The following is a 13,910-nucleotide window of genomic DNA, read 5'->3' on the forward strand; positions in this document are numbered from 1 at the left end:
GTGCACAGCAGGCACCCCCATACTGGTGTCCTCAGCATGGCCCAGCTTCTCTCTGGGCATTGGAGGAACCAAGACTCATGGAGAGGAGCACCGAGCCAAGCCATGTTGGAGGCGTCAGCATGGGGGCAGCGTGCAAACGTTTCCTGGGGCGCACAGTTCCAGTGGCTTCTGGGGGACATGAAAGGGTCTTCCTGAACCTTGGAGACTGGGGCGATGGGGCCAGAGCCCACATCCATGCTGCTCAATTTGACCGAGATCCAGGGCAGGGGAGGGCACAGGAGAGCCAACTCTACCCAACAGGAACTCATGTCAGCGATAGGCAGCTCTGGCCAGCCCCAGTGGAGACTGTTGAGTCCAGCCTCCCACTTAAAGGGGCAGCACACATGTTCCTATTCATCTCGGAGGTGTGGCCTCTTAATGCTCCAGGGCAGGGCAGGGTCACTCTGGCACGATGGGCTCTTTCTCCCCACCCCCATCTCCCCCCGGCTTTTGCACCCTCTTGACTCGTGTGTACCTGCCCCGTGAACTCACACAATGCTGCTGGCTGTTCATGTAAGGTACATTCTCCTCCCCAAAATCTTGGTAACTGTGGTTTGCCCTTCATGAAAAGCTCATTTACTGCCTATTAGAAGCCTATTAGAACACTACTGCCTATTAGAACACAGGACCAGCACTGAAAGGTCTTGCTATTAGCTATGCAATCACCAAAGCACCTGGTTCAAGCATCCATCCTCTAGCCTCCCCAGGGATCAGACCTACTGGGTGGTGGTCACAGTTTTGAGATTTTTCAAGTGTTCATTATTTGACACCTTTGTGTCAAAAGTTTAAACTAAGGAGTAAAACTTTTATGGAGCTTTTTAGCTTGGTTCAATACTTTTGCTTTCAGCCACAAAATTCTCTAGGAACCTTTGTGATAGCCTTTGGCAACATAAATCCTTGATCTCTCCTTCCCTCCCCTCCCCTCCCGAATACAGCTAGATAATCGGCCAGATGAAACCTCATAGAACTTTGAAAAAGAATCCTTAGGATTTCCGCTATGATGTGCCTTTGAAATGTTTAATTTAGCCTAAACGTATTTCCCAGACCTCCCTCAATTCTTCCTTTGTCATTGGATCTCACAGTACATAAATCTTGTTGTTTCTTTTTCCCTGAGAAGCCAGTCTAGCTGCCAGGAGGAAGATGACCTCATCATTACAGGTGAACGGTCTGATAAAGTTGCACAGTCTATCTCACACTTTACAATCCAATTTCCCATTTCCCTCACCACCAGGATCTAATCAATCTTTCAGCAGGATCTAAGGCTTGTGACATGATAGGTATACATTTACCTGGGATATTTTTTTCCCCTTCGAAGAATTTCTCTTATCTCACCCAAGCTTATTTATTGTTGATGTCACCTTTGTTACAGGACTCTGGCTACTTATTTTATATCAAGGTGACTTCAGGCAATTAAAATCCTCATTTTGACCAGATAGCCAGGGATATTGTGCCACATTAGCAAAAGACATTTTTGATTTTAGCTTTTGATTTTTATTTGATAAGGTGAGAAGCTTAGAAAAAAAACACACCTATTCTTTGCTTTAAAAATTACCTATTCTTTGGGCCCACATTTCTAAAGCAAAATTCAAACTCCCACTTATCTTCATTGCTAAAACTTGCTAAAAGAGAGAGTTGGTCTGTTGTATAGACCAACCACAACTGTATCAGATAGCAGAAGAGTCAGAGGAATTGCACCACTGCAGGAAGGAATTATTTCCTTAATGTAGAAATAGAGCAAATCATATCCCTTCTGGGTTTCACCTACATGATGAAATTTAATGATGATTTCTACAAGCTTTTATTTGATAGATGAATCAGTGAATGCTTATGGAGGGATTTTTAAACAGTGAACACAAACTTTCACCAGTAGGTGAATTTAAAAGTGCCCTATTTTCTTTTGAGAATCTGATCTGATACTTCTCCAAGTATCTCAGAAATGACCCCCTATGCTGAGGTTTTGGTAATATCAGCTGATGTCTCTATGCTGTCTTTCCTGCCTCTGCCTCATGATATGGAGCAGTTTTGAGGGATAGCTCAGCAACAATGTCAGGACATGAGCTAAATTGAATTGGATATTACAGAGGAGAAAGAAAGAACACATGACACTGAAAGCTGCCTTGGTTCTGATAACATGTTTCTGTCACAAGAGCCAGGAATGAGCTAGATAACTCCAAACAACAATAACTGGACTTCTCCCTAACAGATCAACCAGCTCCATTTGTTCCTGATGGACAAGTAGAGAAAAAAAGGGTTAATCCATTCTCAAGGGTATATTTGGCAACTATGATGCTTGAACAATTGCAAGAACAGGAACAGCAGGAAGAGAAGAAAACAATTATTGGTGCTGAAGGGAATTTACATACATCTTTTAATATTTGGAACTTTAAAAACAATATTGCATTTATGAAACATGGAATAATTAATAAGATGAGGGTTGAGATACCTGATTATTTATTTGAAGCTTTCATCCTAAACATGTAATGCTAATGACTAATAAGGATGTTTATTTATATATCTCAGCTTTGCAGAGCCCCAGGGACACTTGGAAACATTATTGTTGTTGTTTCGCTCTTCCAGGCTTTGCAGAGGTGACATTTCAAAAGATTCAAATCAAATGAACTTTTAAAAGTTTGAGCATTGCTTCTAGTCTCTAATCCCAAATTTAGCCCTACGCAACTTCATTTGAGGAAAGGGAAATGTCTGCCACAGTGAGGGAATGGTATCACATCTGGTTATGGTCCATGCAAATGGAATTACATTGTGAATGTTGTAGAGCTGCAACAAATGCACTTTCTCTCACACACAAGACCTTTCATATCTGCTAGAAGACAGATCTGTGTGTGCTCACAGCCTGTCCCATTGCACCCACAAGGCTAGCCTGCTGCCCGTGGGTCCAGTGGAGGGCATGGCCTATCCCCAGTGTTGAACTAAAATTCAACAGACAGTCTATTTATCTTCTTCATGTGGAATTGGGCAGCAGGGCAGGGTCGGGGCGCATCATCATGTACTTCCCCTCAGTCAGCAAAATGCTCATGTGCACAAACACAAAGAGCTGTGTATACCAAAAACCAATGTATACATTACTTCTCTGTCCCATCTCAAACTGTAAATACCTCAAATGATCTGACACATTTAACTATCCTTCCTCCCGAGCTCCAGGTTTCCATGCTACTTACATTCTTCTTGTATGAACCAAGAAAAGTGCAACTCAAAATTTTTTAGCAGGCGAAATTAGAATAAGATCTATTATTTGATTATTGATGTAAATCTCCCAAATGTACTTTGTGTAGTTCAGTTTTTACCTCTATCTTCAGTTCACTGTATTTTATTTTATTGCCATGGCTAGTGGCTGATGCAAATAAAGATTCTTCTGATCTGATCTGTGAGCTGTGTTGAGATGCTGTGCCTTTGATGGGATAGCACACCTTAAAATTCTCCTCAAATTTTCCTCTATGGATGGTGATGATGGCAGAACCTCAGCTATTTTCTGGATGCGCATATCCTTATTTGCTATCAGTAAACCAGGTTACATTTTATTTTCAATGTATGATAGTGGAAGTATTTTATAGTTGGCATTCAAGTAGTATGTAGGATTTCAGGATGCAGGTGGCACACTGGGCTAAACCACCAAGCCTCTTGGGGTTGCAGATCGGAAGGTTGGCAGTTCAAATCCATGCAACGGTGGTGAAATCCCATCGCTCTGTGTCAGCTTCTGCCAACCTAGCAGTTCGAAAGCATACCAGTGCAAGTAGGTATTGCTGTGGCAGGAAAGTAAACAGCATTTTCGTGCACTCTGGCTTCCGTCATGGTGTCCTGTTGCACCAGAAGCGGTTTAGTCATGCTGGCCACATGACCCTGAAAAGCCGTCCGTGGACAAACACCGGCTCCTTTGGTCTGAAGCGAGATGAGCGCTGCAAACCCATAGTCACTTTGGACTGGACTTAACCGTCCAGGGCTCCTTTACCCTTTACCTTACCTATGTAGGATTTCAATAGTCTTTGACAGGTAACATATTCAACATTTGACAGCTTGTGAGATATCATATTTAATGCTTGCCAATATCAAAACAGATATCAAAACAGATAAAGAGCTCTAAGAAATTCATACTTTGATGTACAATTGAACATTGGGGATTTATCAGACACTGTTTGTGTGTGAGTGAAACAGGCTTCCACTTGTGCAATGGAATTTCACATTCTTGCCCTTCCTGCTGCAGCCCTCTGTGTGACCTCAATATCCTACCAGAGAAGATAAGAGGAGGAAGGTGAAGTCTCGTTGGATTCTGCTCTTAAAGTGTAAATTTATTTTGTTAAATTCGGAAATTTGGAAGCCGGAATTTAAACAGCAAAATGGCTAAATTCTATGAAATTTCAAATATTTGTTTCATCTTTATAACATTCCTACCACTTCTACCACTTCTTCATAATAGTTGGTATGTTCTGCAGAAGTTGATACAAATGTGTGTATTCAGCAAGCCGTGAGTAGTACTTAATTACTTGAGAACAAATATGATTGATGGAATGAATGAATGATTATGGCTAATCATGAAGGCAGAGGCACCTCAGGAGAAAAAGGGAAGCATCAGAGAGGTAAGCTGGCATCAAATTATTTGGAATACACGATCTAAGAAGAAAGGTTAAAGAAACTGGGCATCTTTCGCCTGTACAGATGGCTGCAAAGATAAAACTATTTCTCAGATGAAAAAGGCCAGAAACACCAATAAAGGTGCGCATGGTCACTGGATATTAAATAAATAAATAATGAACCAGCTTTTCCATCTGTGCTAGTCTTGGTTCTTCATGACTCTTTACATGAAATAGTCTGTTTCTTGAAATATGAAAATATGAAATCTGAGAAGTGGAGGGTGTGGTATCATAAATTCCATCTTTCCCTTTCAAGTAAATGATTCTTTTTCAGACTGGGGCAGGGGGCAGTCTATAGAAAGCTGAGCACACCTCCCCTCTTGACAAAGAAATACAAGCCAGGATCTAGTTTTAGATGGTACCTAGTTTTGTGTTTCTCTCTTTGCATGTGTGTGTGTGTGTGCGCGCGCGCGCGCGGCACACACACACACAGACATATATGTTACATGGGGTGGGGAGAAAGAGAGACTTCTCTTATTTGTATAAACTACCTCCCCTGGCCGTTCCTGTCAGCCATTAAAAATTCAAGTGCAGTACTCGAGATTCATACAGTAGCAGAATACATGGCGACGTACTAACATGAAACTCCTGTTACATTAATGTGCTTTGAAAACTAAAGCAAGGATATTGTCTCTAAAACACATGCTAGGAAGCGGGAAGAAAAGTGCTAAAAGCCCTGCAGCAATCTTGAGGCAGTAGAGAGAGTGCGGTGGAAATAGCGGTGGGAGGAAGAAATATATTTTTCTCCCTGCAGTGCATCTTCTTGGTGCTAAATAATAAATTCATGCATCTGCCTTAACTATTATAATATCTATTGACATGATATATAGCCAGTCTTGATGTTATTGAATTTTCCCTATAAATATTTGAATAAATACTACATTCCTATTTAGTCATCTACCTGCAATTCACTTTAGTTTGACACAGAATTGACAATCCACCTTGTCATTATTCATAATATGTAAATGATTCAATAAATACCTCTGCCAGAAGTCTCTTCACATAAGCACAGAGACACACAACTGTTAGTGTGGAAGGAAAACCAGTCGAAACTTAAGTTGAATGCAATGGTTAACTATTCAATCAGCCCAAGATATTGAAATAAATAGGAAACCTAATCCACAAGTTAATTTCTTTTTACTTGTGGCATGATAGCAGGAGTAAAATGGGGTTGCTGTTCCCTGAACATAGTGCTTGAGCTATATGGAATGTGGTTCTTTGGTGCAATGTGATCACCAGGGAAATCATTACTAACAGGCGATTCCAGCTGGTCCAAGGACAAAGGCTAATGTTCAATCTGCTGGAGAGTTTAGTGCTTAACAGCTTTTGTCAGACTGCAGGGTTTCATCAGTGTAAGCCAGCCTGACTTGAGATCAGCCTGGTGTTGCAACCTGATGAACATTTTAAAGGAAAAGGGTAAGAATTCCTGAATTGCCTTTTTCTATCTGTGAATTTGCCCACTTGTTGCAAAAAACCCAAAACACAACAACTCATATTTATTTGTTGATGGTGGCAGGTGCCTCCCAAAATCAGAGCGAGAGTCTGAGATGCTCAGTACTGAATTCTTGAAAGGACAACCGCACCCAACCAGAAAACATGGAAGCATCTCATTCCAGCTGTGCTCAGGACCAAAGCATTTAGCTTCAGCCATTGAAAATTAAGTTTCTTTCAAAGCTCATTCATTGCACATTGCAGCACAGAATATGAAAATGAAGCCGTGTATTGGGGGAAAAGATTTATCCTATCATGCCCAGCTTGGTAAATACGGGGTGCCAACCATCACTTTTCTGTGAACTAAGAGGAATGATATTTTACTCTATTAATTTAATGACTCAAGTGACAAGCAACCTTAATATTTATGAGAGACATTTCAGCTGAGACTTTGATCTGTCTACAAGTTCCTTTTTATACTCCTCCTGAAAGGAATACAACATGCAGGATAGAAGATGATTCATAGCCTGATCAACATCCCACATAGAGTCAAAGCACTTCCACTGGCACCAGCTGAGAGCCACTTTGCATATGGCACAATCATCTCAAAGGATTACATATTTGAATGTCCTTATGCTTAAAACCCTCTGTATGTGGTAGTCAACAAATGAGAAAACTATAGCCTTAATATGCTGGTGACCATTTTCAGGAAGTTCATCACAAGAGAGGCAATTTAATGGGATCACCCACCCGCATTCTGAAGTGGTTCAGTTTCTGGAGGTCTCTACTGTGTGGTGTGTGCACACACCACTCCTATATCTCAAGCTGATATTTATGCATTTTCCCCGTATTAAATAAATATTATAAAAGGTGGGCTTAAAGAAAAGACCACCACTATTCTATAATTATCCCAATCGGAACAGCAGATAGGATTGCTAATTATAGAATTTAATTATAGCATCCATCTTTCATTTTATTCCTTGAGTTATAAGTGACAACCTCAAATAAGCTCATCCATCATATCAAGCCAGGTCATCCTTCTTCCTAGTTGCCACATGAGGTGGGATTAGAACCTCAACTAATTTAGATTAGATCAGAGCCAACTGAGAGCATTGCCTATTCTCCAAGTATGCACTGACAGTCTTATATATGCTTGTTTGTTCATGAATGCTTGGTAGCTATTGGGTTTTTTTGTGTGCCCCCCCAACACTTTCTATTTATTTTAATGCTACTTTATACTATTCATACTATTCATCCTGAGTCACAATGCAGCTTTAGAACTCAGAGGTCAACAGTCGACATGATTTTCTCACTGTACCAGCAGCAAGAGAAATACTGGGAGCAGAGACATCACCTTCGTAGACCTGACAAAGGCCTTTGACCTTGTCAGCTGAAAAGGCCTCTTCACTGCTCAACAAGATAGGATGCCCACCTAAGCTTCACAAGATGATAGTGTCCTTCCACTAGAACAGATGTGACACCATCCAGTATGATGGTTCATTTCTCCCACTTTCTTTGACATATTCTTCTCCCTATTGCTCTCATATGCCTTCAGCTTGACTGAAGAGTGAACTTTCATTTGAAGAATGAGGAAGGTCTGTTCAACTCGGCATGTCTCCATGCCAATAAAAAAAGTGACAGGTCCTTATCCGAGACAAACATATTGACAAGGCATCTACGGCATGGGTGTGGCCAGGATTTTTTTTTGGGGGGGCATGCCTGTTGTTAGATGGCGGCAGGCCTTTTGTTGGGGGTGGTGGAGAACCTCAGTTAGCTATGTATTTTTAATTGATTTTTATTGATTTAGGGAGGGCAGCTGCCCCTCCCTGCCCCTCCATTGGCTACACCCATGGCCTACGGCAATGGCTTGATTATCCAAAAGGTATGGAAGAATGGGATCTTAATTATCAATACCAATGCTAGGCTTGTGTGTTAACATACTGCTTTATGGAAGTGAGTCGTTGGCAACTTACTCCCACCAAGACCAATGACTCAAAATGTCTTCAATATGTGCTGCCTCGGGAGGATTTTGTGTGTCACATGGCAGGACAGAGTTTCAAATAAAGATGTGCTTTCCCAGCCCATTCACACTTCTGTCTACGCTGGCTTGGTCATGTCCACAGAACAGAAGATGGCAGGATCCCCAAGGACATGCTCTATGGGGAGCTGGCTTCAGGCACCAGACCCACAGTTTGACCAGCTCTGCATTACAAAGATGTCCGCAAACGAGACATGAAGACTGGCAACATTAACCCTGCAGTATGGGAATCCCTTGCAGACCTGTACCTGCCTTGGTACAGACAGTCAGGTCGTGCATCCACAGCAGTGACTAGAGGAGAAATGACCACTGGGGAAAGCACAGAGAGAAGAAATGTCAGCAAAGCCAGACTCCTTCATCTACCCCACCTGCAATAAAACATGTATCTCCTGTATCTGTCTGTACAGCCACAACAGGCGTTGTAACTCTCCAACGCTTTGACTTTACGCTTGAAAGTGCACTCCTGCATTACCTCCCAAGACAGATGGATGCCAACAACTATATGGTTCATATAAAATACGACTCCAGTTTTGTGGTACCTTGTACTTTCACCTATAATTACAATATGTTTCCTTTTCTGTTCAGAGCAAACACCCTTTTCAATTTCTCCACATTTTTAGTGTGAAAAATCTATAAGCTATTGTGTGTCATGCTCATTTCTAGTTGTCTCATTTTTTATTCATGCTGAAAACAATATCCCCTGGATTGCTGCACACTTTCAAATCTACAATATAACTTAATTTAGTGCCACATGCAGTTATGGTTGAGTTAACATAAGCGAGGCATAAGAAAAATAAAAAATTATATTAATGCTGTCACATGGCAGAAAATAAGAATAATGTGAAATATAAAGGAAGTGCCATTTAAATGCAATGTTTAAAAATGAAGGGGGGGAGTGATTGATGGCCTCTCAACTCCAGAAGGCAGACAAACAGTTGGAATATTCCCCAGCTATTCTGCAATTAATTAGCATATAAATATTAGCATTTGCCTATTTAGCAGGTAGGAAAGTCTTATATGGAAAGCACCACACGTAACAGCATGTGCATTTTATGACTTATGATAGATGACTGAAAAATAAATGCTCTTTCCATTTGGTGACAGACTAATGCACTAAAGTAGTAAAGTATATAATATTTCACTTTCTGATTAAATGCAGTAAGTACAGGCCTGATTGTAAAATGACAAATATTTTAACACTGATATAGAACTCCATTTTATTATACTAGGCCACAACTTGCTAGTTTGGGAAGCAGTGGCAACCTAAGATTTCATATGGTAGAGGAACACTTTCTATGCCAGATATCACCGCTCTTTCTCTTTCATCTCCACATTTCTCCTATCAGATAGACATTAGAGTTCCCAATAAAATCTCACCTAAGAAGGAATTTAAAGCTTTTCATTCTCAGGAAAAAGCATTTGACGACTGTCAAGGGAAACTAAAACAGTTGTGATAAGGGAAGCAGAATGAGGGCAGAGGATGTGTCTGCATTTCCCTAGATTGTTTCTGCATGTTTTCAGTTGATAGACAGGTTAGAACCAGGGGGACATGAGTTCAAAATCCCGTTGATCCACAGGCACCAAGCATAGGAAGAATGAGTTCAGGGGGGCTCAGCCTGGGCTGAAAACCGATTAGCCTCAGGAGGGAGACAGAGAGAAGGTGTGCCATCAGTCAGGAAGCTAGACAAGAATGTTACGTTCTCTCTCCAACAACAGAACAGCAACATGAAACTGATGACTCTACCCAGATAAAACTATGTCCAATGCCATCTTGTGAGTAGACTGTATAATGGCACTATCCACCCAGTAAGTAAGTGAGTTAGGCCTCTGGCATTCAGACTGCCTAGAATGGATACTAATCTAAGGACATACATTTAATGCTGCTGTGTCTGGCTGTAAATCCAAATCAGGCAGTGATAACCATAAAGAGCTTTAACAAAGGTGACTCAATGAAATTTAACATCCCCAGTCTTCCAATTTTACAAAACAAAAAATGGGGAAATGAGAGGGGGCATGGGAAAAGTTTGTAATGGTCTTGGATAAATCATGCTTGGGCACTGCTCATTCATAAAATTCACAAGGCGAATAGCCAGCATCACAGGATAGTTGTGATAATAAAATCTGATAACTCTCACATATGCCAGTAAATTAATGGAACAACTGTATTAAATGGAAAATGACAATACTGGGATGCCGGTGGCAAGTTTTAGTAGTAAGGTGCACAACTTATTAGTCTGCAGTCCTATACACACCTTTCAGCAAGTAAGGCCTATTAAACTCAGTGGTGCCAACATCTGAGCAGACATGCATAACTATCTGTTGTTAGTTATGGATCTCAATGAGAAAAGAATAGGTCAAATGTATCTTCCTAATTTGTGAAGGACAACATGTCAGGTAAAAATCCAAAAGGAGATTAAAGGGATGACTTCAGACTGTAATTGATGAACTGCTCTGCAGGCTTAAGAAATATAAATCATTTCCATAGATTAAAGTAAGATCAGGGAGTACAGAGTTGAGGTTTACAAAAGGCTTAATGGAACAGATTATATGAATAAAGTTAATTTTATTCAGCAGAAAGGAAACTACCAAGTTAATGAAGTAAGAGTTGGAACTAACTAAGCATGCAAGAAAGTATTTTCAAACAAGGTCTTAAAAGTATACAATTAATATTCATTAACAATTTATATTTTGAAACATCATGCTTAATTTATGTTTGCTCATTTCTGACAGAGTAGGATATTGTTAGTCAATTAGCTAATTTTGTAACCAACACGTTCCCCCCAGGATAAAGGATAATAACGGCCTTCTGGGGTATTCTCATGTGGGTTGTACTGCAGTAGTCAGGGAATGCTTTAATTATCCAGAATGTAATTATTTGGTACTGAAAGTGAGGAAACATCCCACCCTGAGTTGTTTTTTTAAAAAAACTTGCTCTTGAAAATAAAAATAAAAATAGGGCTGTGTGTGTCTTAGGAGTAGTGTGTGTGTGTAGACACACACATACAGAGAGAGAGAGAGAGAGAGAGAGAGAGAGAGAGAAAGAAAGAAAGAAAGAAAGAAAGAAAGAGAGAGACATAAGACAGGAAACTATCCATCTATCATCTATCAATATCTATCTCTCTATATATCATTCATCTATCTATCTCTCTTCTGCGTGCTGTTATGAGCATTTGATAGAAGGATCTATAATCCTCTACAGTTTCCAACTTGAAATGAGACTGAGATGCCATTGTAGAGTTTGGGTAGTGGGAGATGTGAGAGATCCTCAGCAAGGTTTATTTTTCCACGTATGACATTGCATATATTTAAGATTACATGCAAACCTGCATTCACAAAATACCATTATTGGGTATTGCTACTTTCTTTATAACTCATCATCAGGACTCTGTGATCTCACTCACCTCACCACCAAGGCAAGGTGAGGGAGCAGAGTGGGGATGAACCCCATCCTTCTCCAGCCAAGGATGTGTTTTATCTCTGTGTTTGTCAGACACAAGCAAGAGCCACGATGAGCTTCCACTTCTGACTCCAAATTGGAGGAGGGAGGGGGGAGGACATGCACCCAATGGGCACTCCAAGTCTGGACCACCAGTCAAGCCCAGGTAGGGAGGCAGAGTGTGCATGCGCCTCTGCCTCCTGGCTCCATCTCTAAGATGGAAGGGTGAAGGGTAAAGCAGAAGGGCACATGGCCTTCTCTCTGTGCCCCTATCCCTTCCAGGAGAAGGGTAATGTTTTCTGCATTGAGCAGAATACCACTTCTATCTCTCCAGCTCTAAGCTTAGAACTGGAGGGGAGCAAAGGAGTCTTCCTGGCAATACTCTGCATTTTAGAGACGCCAAGCAGGTTCTGAATGTGGAGATGAGACTGTTATTTCCTCCCAACCCAGCTGCTTGCTTGGAGAAATATGGAAGCAGTGAGTTGATGAGAAATACAGATCTGGAATGAGAGTGAGAGGCCACATAAGGATACACACACACACACACACACACAGTGGAACTTTGGTTTTTGAGCGTCTTGGAAGCCGAACGATTTGGAACCTGAACGCTGAAAACCTGGAAGTGAAAGCTTCCGTTTTCAAACACGCCTCAGAAGTTGAACAACTTCCAAGGCACATTTCTCCATTTTCCCAATGGAATTTGCCGACCACTCATTGTGCCTGAACATTTCAGAAGTCAAATGTGCGTGTATATCTCTCTCACCTTGGAGAACAGGATGGAGTAGCTGACAATAGAGTCAGCTCCACTAGCAAAAGCCACCTAACATCTCATTTTACCTCTTTGAAAAGTGACTATGCTGCCACTGCAGTGACATGTCTTTTCTCAGCACATATCCTGAAAATCAAACTTGTGATCCCAGTGGGCCCTGTCACTTCCCACCAAGAATGAGTTTGCACCTCAGCATCCATGATCCTAAGTGGGGGTGGACACTATCAGGGCTCAAATTCTTACTTTAATCCAAACCCAACCATAAGAAATATAGAGTTATGTTGTCTCTTAATGGCATTACCATACTCCTCAACATAGGAGCCAATTCCTAGGGGCCCTGGGGGCTTTGCCCCCACAGTAAAATATTTGAGGGGGCTGGGCCCCTACAAAGGTGATGCGCATTCCCATTCAAATGGTGTGTGTACACTGCATCATGTGATCGATTATGTGGGGTGGGGATTTCCTGGGGCCCCACCATATTTCACTCAAGTTGGCACCCCTGTTCCTCAGTGTGTTTGTATCCCACTTTCCCATGCTCAAAGCAGCTCACAACATCCATAATATTTACATAATAAAATATTGCAGTGTTTCCAGACCATTCATAAAGAACTGACAAGATGTAACAAAACGTAAATAGTAAATAATCAAAATATCCAGCATTAATTAATATACACAAAGATTTAAACAATCCACTAAAAATTCATTTTAAAAAATCAAAAACAATCCAAGAGCAGCAGAAATAGATGTTAGGGACTAGACAGAGGAGGAAGGCTGGAGACTGCCCTCCCCATCCTGAGCCCTCCAGGGAGGAGGAAGAGTGTGATGGCCTGGGAATAGGATTCAGAGGCTGAACCGGAGGAATCCCAGCCTGCACAGGAGTCCCCGCCTCCAGGGCCGGCTGAACTGGGGCAGGGCCTTGATTCTGAAGCGCCTGCACCTGTGCCGGATCCTCAGGAGCAGGCACCAGGTGATCCCACTCTGGCTCCAGAGGTGGTTGAGGACTCAGTGCCTGCAGGTGAGTCTCCCCCTGGGCCCAGTAACCCTTCAGCCTCTCCTGAACTGCAGAGGCTCAGGGCAGAGAGGCGAAGGGAACTGGTTTCTCCCAGGAGGAGTGCTCGCCTTAAGGCCAAGAGAGGCGGGTCTCCTGGGGGCCGGGACCGCCCCTGGCCTCAGAACAGATAAAGGCCAGTCAGCCCGGTCCCAGGTTGTGGGAGCAACTTCTTTGTTGAGTACCTGTTCCAGCCCGGACCCAGACCTGACTCCCCAGTGCTCCTGTCCCCGCCCGGCTTCCTGCTTCGGACCTCGCCCCGCTCCTTGTGGACTGATTCCAGGCTAGTGACCCAGGACCGGACTTTGACTACGCCAACGGTAACAGTGAGGAAGACAGTATACTGTAGATTTACAACAGGGGTTTGAGGGAGGTCACAGCTCAGAGGCAGATGAGGGGGAAAGCTGGGGAATCATGGGAGAGGAGAAGCAGGCAGAACCAGAATGGCAGCAGGCTGACATGTTGTCATTAGAAAGCTTTCCAGACCCTACATCTCCCTGAACCCA

This window comes from Podarcis erhardii (assembly GCF_964252035.2).
Source record: "Podarcis erhardii genome assembly, chromosome: 4".
Lineage (NCBI taxonomy): Eukaryota > Metazoa > Chordata > Lepidosauria > Squamata > Lacertidae > Podarcis > Podarcis erhardii.